At 42.6% G+C, this 15,015-nt stretch overlaps 1 pseudogene; it reads left to right on the plus strand.

Moving 5' to 3' along the window:
- Positions 1-581: 581 nt before the first annotated feature.
- LOC142246794 (interferon-induced very large GTPase 1-like) lies at positions 582-6,546 on the plus strand (annotated as a pseudogene).
- Positions 6,547-15,015: the final 8,469 nt, after the last annotated feature.

Genomic DNA, 15,015 nt, shown 5'->3' on the forward strand with positions numbered 1-15,015 from the left:
TTTAACCCATAGGTATCACAAACGGTAAAGGTGATTGCCTGCTGTGTTTGCACAGATCCTAGCTTAATCACCAAAATTACTTTGATACACTCCTGGAGGACAATAGCTCCGTACAAATTCCGGTGTATCACTCAGATACATGGTGCTTTCACTCATAGTGCTATACTTATCATGAAGCTCAAAAGCAACCAAATACAGCCAGAAAATCAATTCAGCAAAAAAAACAAAAAAATCAAAATCAAAAGAAGATGTTAGCAACAGTTGTATAAGTTTGTGCCACAAATTTCATCAAGAAGGGCATTGACCATACCCGAACCCTCCATCTACATTGATGGGCTAAAATAGCACCCCCTGGTATAGAGCCAGAATGAAAAGGGAGAACCCGAAATACCAAAATAGGAAAAACTACCCTTACCCTATAAAGCTAGCTATTAATCTCCATCCCTACCTATCACGTGGGGGTCGGCGCCGTAAGATTGATTTTTTTTATTTTTTTTTATTTTTATTTTTTTGTTTTTTCTGCTGAATTGATTTTCTGGCTGTATTTGGTTGCTTTTGAGCTTCATGATAAGTATAGCACTATGAGTGAAAGCACCATGTATCTGAGTGATACACCGCATTTGTACGGAGCTATTGTCCTCCAGGAGTGTATCAAAGTAATTTTGGTGATTAAGTTAGGATCTGTGCAAACACAGCAGGCAATCACCTTTACCGTTTGTGATACCTATGGGTTAAACCGACTCTAATAAGCGGGAGCAATTTGCCCATCACAAGTGGTTTTTTATAAAGTATCAATTTATCCTCCTGTATATGGCTTTATAATTATTTGTTTGCTTGGAAGATGATTTTGATATAATGTTGCTGTTCTTTTTTGATATACACCGATATAGTGCTTTAGTGTTGCACATGATAATAAAGCGGCTAACGGTCGGGTGACGCTGTGTAAAATAAAAAAGTAAAATATTTAAGATAAGATGGCGTGTGCTGTTATAATAAGCGTCAATACCATAACCGGCTGCTCCAGCCACATGCATGTTCTTGTAGGCTATGGGTCCAATTGCTTGGTGGGACCTGAAATGGGATATGTCATACATTGACTATATGATGTGGTCTTGCTAATTGCATGCCATGCAAAAGGCAGGTTCATACCTTATGGGACCTTATAGGATTTGAATTACCTGAGACTCCCCTGATGAGTTTTTTCCTGAACGAAACGCGTTGGGAGGGACATCTGATCTTATATGGGGGTATTTAATCGACCCCAGTGATTTAAAGAATGGCACCCATATGAATTGGTGAGACAAATCCGTTTTACTAGTATAAAACGAGGTAAGACTAATTTGTTGCTTTACTGATCAGTGGACTTTAATTTAAGTGGCACTTATGACTATGGTCACAAAAGTCCTTTTACAGTGGCGGTATTAGTCGATTTGCTTTTGGCCTATACATATCCTATGACGTAACAGGAGGGCCATGCACATTTTTTCTGTGTCTGTGGTTATTGTTTGTCCTTTGTGATTAAATATCACTTTTTAGTGGATTTATTAAAAGTTAAATTTTAAAATATTTTTCCGGAGTAAGTGAAAGATTGCTACCCATTATACAGTTTTTGTTAAGCCCAGAAGTGGCAGGCCAAGAAAAATATCAGAAAGGTAGAGAAGAAGAATGGTGAGAACAGTCAAGGACAATCCACAGACCACCTCCAAAGACCTGCAGCATCATCTTGCTGCAGATGGTGTCAATGTGCATCGGTCAACAATACAGCGCACTTTGCACAGGTAGAAGCTGTATGGGAGAGTGGTGCGAAAGAAGCCGTTTCTGCAAGCACGCCACAAACAGAGTCGCCTGAGGTATGCAAAAGCACATTTGGACAAGCCAGTTACATTTCGGAAGAAGGTCTTGTGGACTGATGAAACAAAGATTGAGTTGTTTGGTCATACAAAAAGGCGTTATGCATGGAGGCAAAAAAACACGGCGTTCCAAGAAAAGCACTTGCTACCCACAGTAAAATTTGGTGGAGGTTCCATCATGCTTTGGGGCTGTGTGGCCAATGCCGGCACCGGGAATCTTGTTAAAGTTGAGGGTCGCATGGATTCAACTCAGTATCAGCAGATTCTTGACATGACATATGCAGACATGAAAGTTTGAAAGAAGATGCCAGTTCTTCTGCTACACTTGGAACTCAACACTTTATTTGAGAATGTAATGCTGCCACCAGGGGGAGCCAGAGCTCTGTAGCATAATACACTACACAGAGCAATGAGAAGCAGGAAGTGAATTCACAGCGTTCTCATGCATTACCTCAAAGCACAGCTGAGAAGCAGAGCTGCAGAGCATGAAAGGAATAGTCAGACAAGCTGGGTCAAACACCGTACGGGCAGAAGCAGGACCGGAGGGACAAGCAAAAGCGGAGTCAAAGCCAGGCCAAGGTCAGTACCGAGGAAGCAACCGAGTTGTGAAATAGGAGAGGGGACAGAGGACAGGAGGGATGACCAGGGGACAGAACACAGACAAGGGCACGGGGGCACAGGAACAGACAGTTCAGGATATCACTCACAGGACCAGCAATCACAGGCAAAGCAGTGCTAAGCTTATAGCTGGCACTGGTTCACTGGAAATGCCAGCTTTTAAGGCATCCAGGGTCTGGAAGTGAGGCTCGAGAGAAGGCTCCGCCCCCTAGCCATGTGGACAGGGAGGGGAACCATGACAGAGAACTCGGACAGTTCCACACAGCTGAATCTTCCATGATCAGAAGTGGAGAAATAAACCAACTACAGAGAAGATACCATCATGACCTGCCGGAGATAGCAGTCAAATTTCTATTGGATGCTTTCACCCTGGAATTAATTGATGGAGAGGTCGTAAATATTCCCCTACAGTGGATATCTGATATCTTTAAAATTTTGAATAAGAGGACAGGAGGACAGTGCAGAATGAGAGTGATAACTGTGCTGGGAGTGCAGAGGACGGGGAAGTCCACCCTCCTGAACACCATGTTTGGTCTATAGCTCCCTGTGGCCAGTGGACGATGCACACAAGGAGCCTTCATGACTCTGATTAAAATAAAGGACAATTTCCAGGAGGAGCTGGGTTGTCACATTCTTCTAGTTATAGACGCTGAAGGTTTGAAGGCTCCTGAGTTGGATTCTATAGAAGACAGTTTTGAACATGATAACGAGCTAGCTACACTTGTGGTTGGGCTGAGTGATGTCACCTTAACATCGCTATGGAAAATCCATCAGATATTAATGATGTTTTACAGATTGTGATCCATGCATTTATTAGGATGAAATAAATTGGAAAAACACCTAATTGTCATTTTGTCCATCAGAATGTGAGTGATGTGTCTGCTCATGAAAAAAACAAGGGTGACCAACAGAAGCTCATGGAGAAACTGAACGAAATGACCAGACTTGCAGCAGAAATGGAGAAAAGAAGCAGAATTAAAAAATTCACTGACATCATGGACTATAACCCAAAGAAAAACAGATGGTACTTTCCTGGAATGTGGCATGGAGTCTCCAGCATGAGCCAAATAAACTCTGAATACAGCGACTCTGTGTGTGAACTAAAGAGACATTTATGTGAACTCATGAAGAAAAATGCTAAAAAGTCTCAGAGTATCACTGATTTTATTGAGTGGATTAAAAGTTTATGGATTGCTGTGAAACACAAAAGATTCATCTTCAGCTTCCAAAATTGTCTGATTGCTGAAGCCTACAACCAGTTGTGCTTGAGACACTCAGAGTTAAGGTCCAGTCACACTAAGCAACTTACCAGCGATCCCAACAACGATAGGGATCGCTGGTAAGTTGCTAGGAGGTTGCTGGTGAGCTGTCACACTGCGACGCTCCAGCGATCCCACCAGCAACCTGACCTGGCAGGGATCGCTGGAGCGTGGCTACACGAGTTGCTGGTGAGCTCACCAGCAACCAGTGACCAGCCCCCAGTCTCCTAGTTACAGCACACATCAGGTTAATTAACCCGATGTGTGCTGCAGCTAAATGTGCACAGAGCAGGGAGCAGCGCACACTGCTTAGCGCTGGCTCCTTGCTCTCCTAGTTACAGCACACATCGGGTTAATTGCCTGATGTGTGCTGCAGCTAAATGTGCACACAGCAGGAGCCGGCACTGGCAGTGAGAGCGGAGGAGGCTGGTATCAAAGGTAAATATCGGGTAACCAAGGACAGGGCTTCTTGGTTACCCGATGTTTACATTGGTTACCAGCCTCCGCAGAAGCCGGCTCCTGCTGCCTGCACATTTAGTTGTTGCTGTCTCGCTGTCACACACAGCGATCTGTGCTTCACAGCAGGACAGCAACAACTAAAAAATGGCCCAGGACATTCAGCAACAACCAACGACCTCACAGCAGGGGCCAGGTTGTTGCTGGATGTCACACACAGCAACATCGCTAGCAACGTCACAAAAGTTGTTCGTTACCAGCGATGTTGCTAGCGATGTTGCTTAGTGTGACGGGGCCTTTAGAATGGAACTTCCATAAATCGATCTATGAATGGATGCTCTGTCAGGAAAACTCAATAAAGAACTACTTTAAGACTAATAAAGAGTGCACCATGGAGCCACCTCGAGAAGAAATCAGCAAGAAACTGGCCCAAGAGGAGAAGATAATGACGGACTCTTTAGAGAAATATTTCAAAGAAGGATCGAACAACGTCCATCTTGTCGAAAAATACAGAAAAGAATTCTTTAATAGTGTGAAAGGCCTTCAAAAAGAATTAGATATATATCTAACCGAAAAATGCATTGAGTCAATTCACATCCAAAAAGGTAGGAAGTATATACAACTAATTCAGGAAAGTTACGAGAAAGCCATGGAGAACAAAGTCACCATCCTTCTCGAGAAATGCAGACAGAACTCAGGGAAAATGGATGAAGAAAGACTTAAATGTGAATTTAACCTAATGTGGGAAGAGGCATTGCAGAATCTTCACAGAAGTCACCTGAAGATATATGATGTGAGAAAGGAGTCTTTACAACATCTCAACAAGGATATGAGCAGCAGAGGGAGCTCCATTATTGAGGTGATGGAGAGTATCCGAGACCTGTCCGCATAGGAGCAGACGTCTTTCACTATGAAAAGTCATTATCTCGATTTGGCATCGGAACAGACGAATGTAACTCTGGATGATTTCACCTACAACCCTGAGAAACAAATGACAGACCTGGCAAATGCAGTATTGGAAAAATGCAACAAATACGTCAAAGATAAGATCAATACGAAAGAGAACTATGATGAGATTTATTGCCATGAACTGATGAACATAGTCAACGAGAGGCTCTCCAAGCCTGACACCAAGAATCTGCACATGACACAGTTCTTTGAGTTGGACCTGAAGCTTCTTGTGCTTGGAAAAGCCGCTCCACTGTTCCAGAAAATGCACAATGACTTTGTCCAAAAAAATGATCCTTGGTTATGTTTAGAAAAACTTAAAGAAAAATATTTCATGAGGTTTCAAATGGTTTATCTGGAGCAAGATGACTGTAGACAGCGACCCAAAGAATTCTGTGACCTCTGTCTTCACGAAGCCTTGACCGAACACATCTACAATCACCTGGGCACTGAAATTGTGAGTGATGTAAAAGAAAAATTCTGCCCACTTTAAAACCAGAATGTTCTTCCAATGCAAGTTATTAAGGGAACTGTTGGAGGAAAACTCATTTGAACGTTATTTGGATTACATCCAGAACTATGAAAGATTTGTCACAAAATGGATAGAAAAATTTATTTTGAACAAATACCATGATGGCTCTGAATTGAAGAAGCTGATCAAGAATATCCTGTCTAGTATCGTGAAGAAGATTAAAGCAACTATTGAGGATGATGAGATCTTGAAAAGTTGTAATGTTTTGGAATTTTTGAAAGTATTTTGTGATAAGTTGAGTAAAGACTTGTTTATCCCTATGAAATATATAGGAGTGATCGCATTTCAAAGCCAAGTCAGAATCGCTCAGTTTTCCTCTGAAATTGAAAACTACATCCAGGAAACAGAAACTGAAATTCTAAAGGAAATGGAAAAAATGAAAATTAGTAAAGTCTTAGAGAAAATCTCTATAAAACCACAGGATGATTTGGTCAGGGATGTTTTCGGGTGTGGAAAACAATGTCCATTCTGCAAAGCTCCATGTGATGCTGGAGGAAGCGATCATAGCGAGCACTTTACAGCCATTCACTTACCTCAAGGCTTGGGCAGTTACAGACATCATCTAACAGGAATTCTCGCTCACTCAATATGTTCCACTGATGTCACTACAGACCAACGCTTCATGAGTCTTGAAACAAAAGGAAGATTTCATCCCTACAAAGATTATCGACAAATTTATCCAGACTGGTCAATTCAGCCAGACACCTCCATCATCCCCCCGATCTACTGGAAATATGTCTTCTGCTTGTTTAATGACCAGTTTGCAGATGAGTACAGCGCTCTCCCTGCCGTCCTTCCCAGTGAGTGGAAGAAGATAACTCGGAAACAAGCTCAGGATTCACTGGAAATTGTGTTCAATTTCAGAGGAGAAAAGAACAATTAAACTGTTATACTTAAATAATGGGAATATTTTCTGCACTGACGAGCAAAAGAGTAACAATGTTTTGATCTTGTGACTTCCAGGCTCCATATCTCACCATCCAGCTCTGAACGTGAGACAACCTTCATCTTATAGGCAATCATCTTGGCTATCTCATACATAAATGTGACTTGCAGCTATTTACTATATGATTAGTTCTGCAGATTCTTGTCATGTCATTGCATTGTTACTGTTTTGCTACTAAAATTCTCAAGTAAAATTTTTATTATTATGTTAGTATTTTATAAATCCACCTTTTGGCTTTGAGCTCTGGCTGAATCCTTCTGGGCTCTCCATCAGATTCAAGCATGTCTCCACCGAAATCTAATCCCAGGTCTCTTCTCCACGTTCCTAGTGTTGGTGTATACTGGTTGATCACTTGGGGATGTATAGAGCTTTATCTTTAACTCTGCCCACAAGTGTTAGATTAGGTTGAAGTCTGGAGACTGTGAAGGGCAATCAACCCCTTCCACTTCATTGTCATTGAACCATTTCTTCGCAAATCTCAACGTATGGTTCGGGTCATTATCCTGCTGGAACACCGTTTTTCTCTATCCGTTAGCTCCTTTCCCCTTGTTTCTTCCAGACCCATTTGCAACGATCACAGTCTTGTCTATAAACTTTCATCTCATTGCTTCAAATCACCCATTTCTAATCTTCTACTGTCCAATATTCGTACTTTTCTGCAAACTCGAGCCGACACTGTTTGTGATGATATTGGAGTCGTGGATTCTTCACCTTTTTTCGGGCCACCATTCCAGACTTGTGTAATGTGCGTCGCTTGATGCTTGCATACACATTTGTGATCTCACTATTATGAAGCAGACAAGCTGCCTCCACTGCCTGGTGTCACCAGAACTGATAGACCTTGTGATAAATGACTTGTCGACTCTGATATTTTGCCTGGACGTCATCTCTTGGCTTTTGAATGGATGAACTGACTTAATTTCTTCTTCTTCCACCTGTCTTAGCCACACAGTTTGGCAATATTCTTGGCCGAGAGACGGCTATCGATGAGCTGGATGATGCTGCTTCTCTTTTCTTGGGAAATCTTCTTCATGGCTGCTCCTCAATTTGAACTATTGACCTTTCACTTGGGAATCAGCCTATTAAAACACTTTGCTTCTAGGGAATGTGAGAACAGGTTGTAATTTGTAATATACAGGAAGAAAAAGATTTTTCTACCACCAGGAGCAAAACAGTAACAATTCAGTTTCATGACAAAAATCTGCAAAACTAGTCATCTGCTAAATAGCTGCAAGTCACATCTATGTAGGAGAAACCAAGATGATTGTCTATAAAATGAAGGTTGTCTCACGCCCAAAGCTGTGGAGGATGATGAGATATAGAGCCTGAAAGTCAAAAGGCCAAAAAATTGTTGCCATTTTGCTCATCAGTGTACATTAGGGTACATAATAGTGGCTTGTCTGAAGCTTTGTATCTGGGGAGAAGGTGAATAACGGGGGACTAGTATATGAGAGGTTTGGGTCAGTAGATTAAAGTAGAGTAAAAAGGATATGGGCACAAGGAGCTCAGTGGGGAAAGGTTTGTGGTTAGGGAAAAGAGCAATGTAGGAGAGTGGTTAGGACTAAGGTATGGAATTAAAAAGAAAGGGGTTAAGGAAAAGGAGCAGAGAACAAGAAGAGGAAGGTTGAGCATAAAGGAAAGAAGGGCAGTCAATGTGTATAGCTGTAATATGTAAAAGAGAAATGGAGGCGCAAAAAGAACTGGGAAGTGGTTGGGGATAAGGTACGGAATAGGAGGAGAAGGGGTGGACAACATAATAGGAAGGGGTTAAGATGAGAAATCAGAGAACAGGAAAATGTGATGGTGATGAGAAGCTGTTTCCAATGAGGGTAGGAATAATACACAGGAGTGGAGAGGGATAGGGGTTAGGGTAGAAGGCATAAGTGAGTGATGAAAGCTCAGAATATGGGGCTAGATTAAGAAAAGATGAAGAAAAGTAAGGCCTTGGAGGAACGGGATATGAGGCAGTGTGAGAGAGATTAGGGGTAATGAAGAGGTGCAGAAATTGTGGATAAAGGACAAAAAGAAACTGGTTTAAAAAAGCACTCCAGCTGATATTTTTTATTTCCCCGCTGAAGTGGTGCTTTTAATGTAAGCCCTCGGTCCTCGGTCTATAGTCACCCTCTGTTGGCTTTGTATTTTTCCAGTGTCTCTCTGGTCAGTGTCCAGTGATTTGTGAACTGCCGGCAGCTTCAGTGTTTCATGGAGGTACCGGAGGACACAACTCAATGCATCTCTGCGAGGGCTTGGTTCTGGCCTCGCTATGGCCTAGTTCTGGCTCTCATAAAAATGCAATGAGTTCTTGTGACATAACCTTTCACTTCTGGCACGAGATGGTGCTGCGGAACCAGAGCGACGCTGAAAAAAGGTGAAGATGCTGGAGAGTGAGTATAAGACTAGAGGCAGGGGACTTAGGGGTACTTTACACGTTGCGACATCGCTACCGATATATCGTCGGGGTCACGGTTGTTGTGATGCACATCCGGCGCCGGTAGCGACATCGCAATGTGTAAATCCTAGGAGCCACGATGAACGAGCGCAAAACAGTCAAAAATCGCTGATCTGTGTCACGTCATTCATTTTCATAATGTTGCTCCAGCTGCAGATACGATGTTGTTTGTCGTTCCTGCAGCACCACACATCGCTGTGTGTGAAGCCGCAGGAACGACAAACATCTCCTCACCTGCATCCACCGACAATGCGGAAGGAAGAAGGTGGGTGGGATGTTATGTCCTGCTCATCTCCGCCCCTCCGCTTCTATTGGCCGGCTGCTTAGTGACGTAGCGGTGACGCCGAATGCACCCCCACTTGAAGGAGTGATTGTTCGGCGGTCACCGCAACGTTGCCGACAAAATATGTGCATGTGACGCTGCCGTAGCGATAATGTTCGCTACGGCAGCGATCAACAAATATCGCATGTGCGACGGGGCGGGGACTATCGCGCTCGACATCGCTAGCCGATGCTAGTGATGTCGCAACGTGTAAAGTACTCCTTAGATTTAAAGCGCCACTCCACTCTGAAAACAAAAATAAAACACTGGAGTGGTGCTTTAAGGGTAGTGGATAGAGGGGAAAGGGTTGGAAAAGAGTGTTAGGAAGAAATATGGAGAGGAATTATGGATAAGGGAAAGGAAAGGAGAGAAAGTGAAGGAATTGGGGTAAAAGGACAAATGGAAAATGTGTCTGAAAAGAGGAGAAAGTGCAGAAGAGCAGCTGAGGATATAATAGCTGAGGATGGCGTCGCTTTTCCTTCATCTCTCTTTATTTTCATCCTACCCCTAACCAATAACTTCTCTCCAACCTTGAATAGATCGGAATGAACACCTGTGTAGGGTGGTGGTCTTCACCTCTGCCATTTAAGTTATGATCGCTTACTCCATACTCGTAAACCCTTTCCCACTCAACTGGATGACATGAGAAGAACCCTAAAAAAATTTAAAGGACGGTGTCCAATATTACATCAATAAAGCTTCATTACAGAATGAAACTTCTACAATTTTTTGATTTGGGGGAGATTTCTGAAAATTGGTGTAAAAGTGTGTTGGAGTAGTTGCTTATGTCGGCCAATGAAATGTCATTTTATATTTTTTGTAGCCTTTTGAAGAACAATAGAAGTAATCTTATTGGCTGCTATTGACTCCTCTTCTTGTCTTGATACTTTCTGGTTCTGTTCTGCACCATTTTCTCTGCATTATATCTCATACACAGCTGGATATATTTTATAACCCAATACTTATAATTGTTTTGTGCCAATAAATGATGAAGCTTAAGAGGTAAATTCTCAATTTATTTTGTGTATAAAAAAAACAAAAAAAAAACAATAACCGTCCCAAGTTCTGGGAAACTGAGATGTAGCCTTCGGCGTGATGGAATAAGTGACTTTGTCTAAAGATGAAGTTCATGTCCGCGCTTGGACACCTTTGTTTCATCTTCGTAAGTCCCACATTCTGCACTGATTTGATACTTCATGACTCGGCCAATTTCCGTTTTTGCATTTTCGTTTTTTCTTCTCTTTCTTCCTAAAGCCGTAGATTTTTTATTTTTCTGACCACATAGACATAAGAGGAGTTGATTTTTGCAGGCCGATTTGTACTTTCGAATGACACCATTCACTTTACCACAGTGTACTGGAACTTGAGGAAAAAAATTCCAAGTTGGGAGAAATTGTGAAAAAAATGCAATTCTTACATAGTTTTTTCGGAAATAGTTTTTATAATGTACATTGTCTGATAAAAATTACCACAAAATATGATTCTCCTTATCAATACAATTATAGGGACCCAGGGAAGCACTGAAGGGGGAGGGGAATCAGTGACGTAGGCATCACATTTTTCGTATTTTTTTATGCTGTTTTGAGCCTTATCAGCATCTTCCCACCAAGGCCAGTTTTCTTTGTTTCTACTTTTCCTCTCTGTTTTTTTGCGTTGATATAGGTGTATGAAGGCTGTTTTTTTGGCAGGAAAAGTTCACTTTTTCCGAATAATCTATTGGAAACATAAAAAAACAGTTTTAAATTGATATAAGAAAAAATATTACAAATCTACCATTCTGTGATGAATTAGAAATGACCTAGAACAAAAAAATAAGGAACACATGAAATTATCAAGTTAGCAAGTAAAAAGCAAGCAAGGATAGGACTAACATTTTCACTAGAAATACAAGATTTATTGACGACCATCCCAAAACATTGTCATGTGGAAACAATACAAAAAAGTAGATAAAATATATCTGTATATGAACAATCATGTATCTCTGTATACAGGGAGCTCCCTCTAGTGGTGGCTGCAGACAGGATCTTATCATGTATCTCTGTATACAGGGAGCTCCCCCTAGTGGTGGCTGCAGACAGGATCTTATCATGCATCTCTGTATACAGGGAGCTCCCCCTAATGGTGACTGCAGACAGGATCTTATCATGTATCTCTGTATACAGGGAGCTCCCCCTAGTGGTGACTGCAGACAGGATATTATCATGTATGTCTGTATACAGGGAGCTCCCCCTAGTGGTGACTGCAGACAGGATATTATCATGTATCTCTGTATACAGGGAGCTCCCTCTAGTGGTGACTGCAGACAGGGTCTTATCATGTATCTCTGTATACAGGGAGCTCCCTCTAGTGGTGGCTGCAGACAGGATCTTATCATGTATCTGTATACAGGGAGCTCCCCCTAGTGGTGACTGCAGACAGGATCTTATCATGTATCTCTGTATACAGGGAGCTCCCCCTAGTGGTGCCTGCAGACAGGATCTTATCATGTATGTCTGTATACAGGGAGCTCCCCCTAGTGGTGGCTGCAGACAGGATCTTATCATGTATGTCTGTATACAGGGAGCTCCTCCTAGTGGTGACTGCAGACAGAATCTTATCATGTATCTCTGTATAGAGGGAGCTCCTCCTAGTGGTGACTGCAGACAGAATCTTATCATGTATCTCTGTATACAGGGAGCTCCCCCTAGTGGTGGCTGCAGACAGGATCTTACCAAATATCTCTGTATACAAGGAGCTCCCCCTAGTGGTGGCTGCAGACACAATCTTATCATGTATCTCTGTATACAGGGAGCTCCCCCTAGTGGTGGCTGCAGACAGGATCTTATCATGTATCTCTGTATACAGGGAGTTCCCCCAGTTGGTGACTGCAGACAGAATCTTATCATGTATCTCTGTATACAGGGAGCTCCCCCTAGTGGTGACTGCAGACAGGATCTTATCTTGTATCTCTGTACACAAGTAGCTCCCTTTAGTGGTATGAATTTGTGCAGAATGTTTCATTCCTGATGCAGAATTGCAGTAAGCCATCTGGATTCCAGCCATAGCGGCTACTTTCTTGAGTTTCCTCATTACTTGTCTCTTTCATGAATATTCCCAGTCCAGCTGCTGTGTAGAAGGCTTCTGTAGCTGGTGTGTAGGGCTGTGGGGAGATTCTTCCTACTTTCGAGCACATACCGCCGTTTTATTACATTTGGTGGATTCTTTTATCTGCAGAATGAAGATGCATTGGAGACGTTTCCCACACTCAGTATCTGCGCTCATCGCTGATATTTATCTGGATTCTCGAGACACCGGGGATCTGCTGACCCAGCAGGAGACGTCTGCACCTGCAGAGCATAACCGTCCCCTGCTCTGCATGTCCGGGCACGACGCCCCTCACCAGAGTTATATTGTATCTATCTGCAATCTCTGTGCAAAAGTCTGAGGCTGGAGCAGAAAAACTGCTGTAAAGTGAGAATGCAGGAGTTCAGTTTTAGCAATTAGTAAAATGCAGAGTGAAGGAGCAAAAGAAAAATCAAAGCAATATTTGTTGTGACCATCTTCCGTCATGACAGCTGGATCACATCATCTAGGTACAATGCACACAGGGAGGTTTCTACAAATATCTGGAAGAACTAACCACAGATCTGTAGATTTAGACACAAATCCTTCTTTCTCGTTATAGAATCCCAGATAAACTCAATTATGTTGACATTTCTATAGGGCAAAACAATCTCCTCCTATGAGGCTTCACTGTTCCTGCAAACCCTTATCATCGTACAACTCTCCAGCCTTTTGACAAAACTGCCCTCAGTTACAGCCGAATATTTTACATTGTTACTTTTCATTCTAGCTGCTACCATTTTTGTTTGATGGCTTGTGACTATTCATCTTCCTCTTAATTACATTCCAGAGGTTTTCCATGGGGTTCAGGTCTGGAGATTGGGTTGGCCACAACAGGGTTTTGATGTGGTGGTCCTTCATCCACACACTGATTGACCTAGCTGTGTGGCATGGTGCATTGTTCTGCTGGAAAAAAACAGTCCTCAGAGTTGGGGAACATTGCCTGAGCAAAAGGAAGCAACTGTTTATCCAGGATAACCTTGTATGCGGCTTGATTCATACGTCCTTCACTAAGTTTAATCTGCCCAATTCCAGCCTTGCTGAAGCATCCCCAGATCATCACCGATCCGCCACAATTTCACAGTGAGTGCAGGACGCTGTGGCTTGTACAACTCTACAGGTCTCCGTCTAACCATTACATGACCAGGTGTTGGGCAAAGCTGAAAATTAGACTCATCAGAGAAGACTACCTTACTCTAGAAATTGGGCAGATTAAACTTTGCAAAGGGCGTATGAATCAAGCTGCATACAAGGTTATCCTGGAAAAACAGCTGCTTCCTTCTGCTCGGGCAATGGTCCCCAACTCTGAGGACTGTTGTTTCCAGCAGGACAATGCGCCATGCCACACAGCTAGGTCACTCTCTGTGTGGATGTAGGACCACCACATCAAAACCCTGTCATTGCCAGCCCAATCTCCAGACCTGAACCCCATTGAAAACCTCTGGAATGTAATCAACAGAAAGATGGATAGCCACAAACCATCAAACAAAGAAGAACTGCTTACATTTCTGCACCAGGAGTGGCATAAGATCACCCAAAAGCAGTGTGAAGACTGGAGGAAAGCGGCCAAGACGCAGGAAAGCTGGGATTACACATCATGGTTATTCCACAGAATATTGATTTCTGAACCTTCCTGAGGTAAAGCATTATTATATCGTTGTGTGTAAATGATGATGGACTTGTTTTCTTTGCATTATTTTGAGGTCTCAAAGCAATGCATTGTTCTGTTATTTTGATCAGCCACAATTGGGTCATCAGGCTTTGTCCACAGGCTATATATATACTTCATGCAGCATTTGCTTGGACCTGTCCCGCCCACAGCCATGACTCAGTCATGGGTACGGGACTGCAATAGACCAGGTGAGTGCTGCTGAGAGCAGTTCTGCTATTTATATGTGAGGCCGCATGGCACATTTTATAAAAATATTTTAGTGTAGGACTGCTTCAAATGAGATTTGCCGTGACGTGGCGAAGCAGCTCAAGAAATTGCAATTTTTTGCCAAAAATCTCAAAAAAAATTTTTATAATGCAGTTTGGAATGTTTGATGCCTTGGTGCACATTGGTGCTGGCTCTCTGTTGTTTCTTTGTTGAGTTGGTCGGTGGTTGACCTCCACCTTGCTATGCACCCCAATTTGGGATGTATTCCATCTGTATAGATTTTGGCGTTTGGTGACTGTTCACATTGGGTCATCAGGCTTTGTCCACAGGCTATATATATACTTCATGCAGCATTTGCTTGGACCTGTCCCGCCCACAGCCATGACTCAGTCATGGGTACGGGACTGCAATAGACCAGGTGAGTGCTGCTGAGAGCAGTTCTGCTATTTATATGTGAGGCCGCATGGCACATTTTATAAAAATATTTTAGTGTAGGACTGCTTCAAATGAGATTTGCCGTGACGTGGCGAAGCAGCTCAAGAAATTGCAATTTTTTGCCAAAAATCTCAAAAAAAATTTTTATAATGCAGTTTGGAATGTTTGATGCCTTGGTGCACATTGGTGCTGGCTCTCTGTTGTTTCTTTGTTGAGTTG

Source organism: Anomaloglossus baeobatrachus, chromosome 7 (genome assembly GCF_048569485.1).
Source record: "Anomaloglossus baeobatrachus isolate aAnoBae1 chromosome 7, aAnoBae1.hap1, whole genome shotgun sequence".
Taxonomy (NCBI): Eukaryota; Metazoa; Chordata; class Amphibia; order Anura; family Aromobatidae; genus Anomaloglossus; species Anomaloglossus baeobatrachus.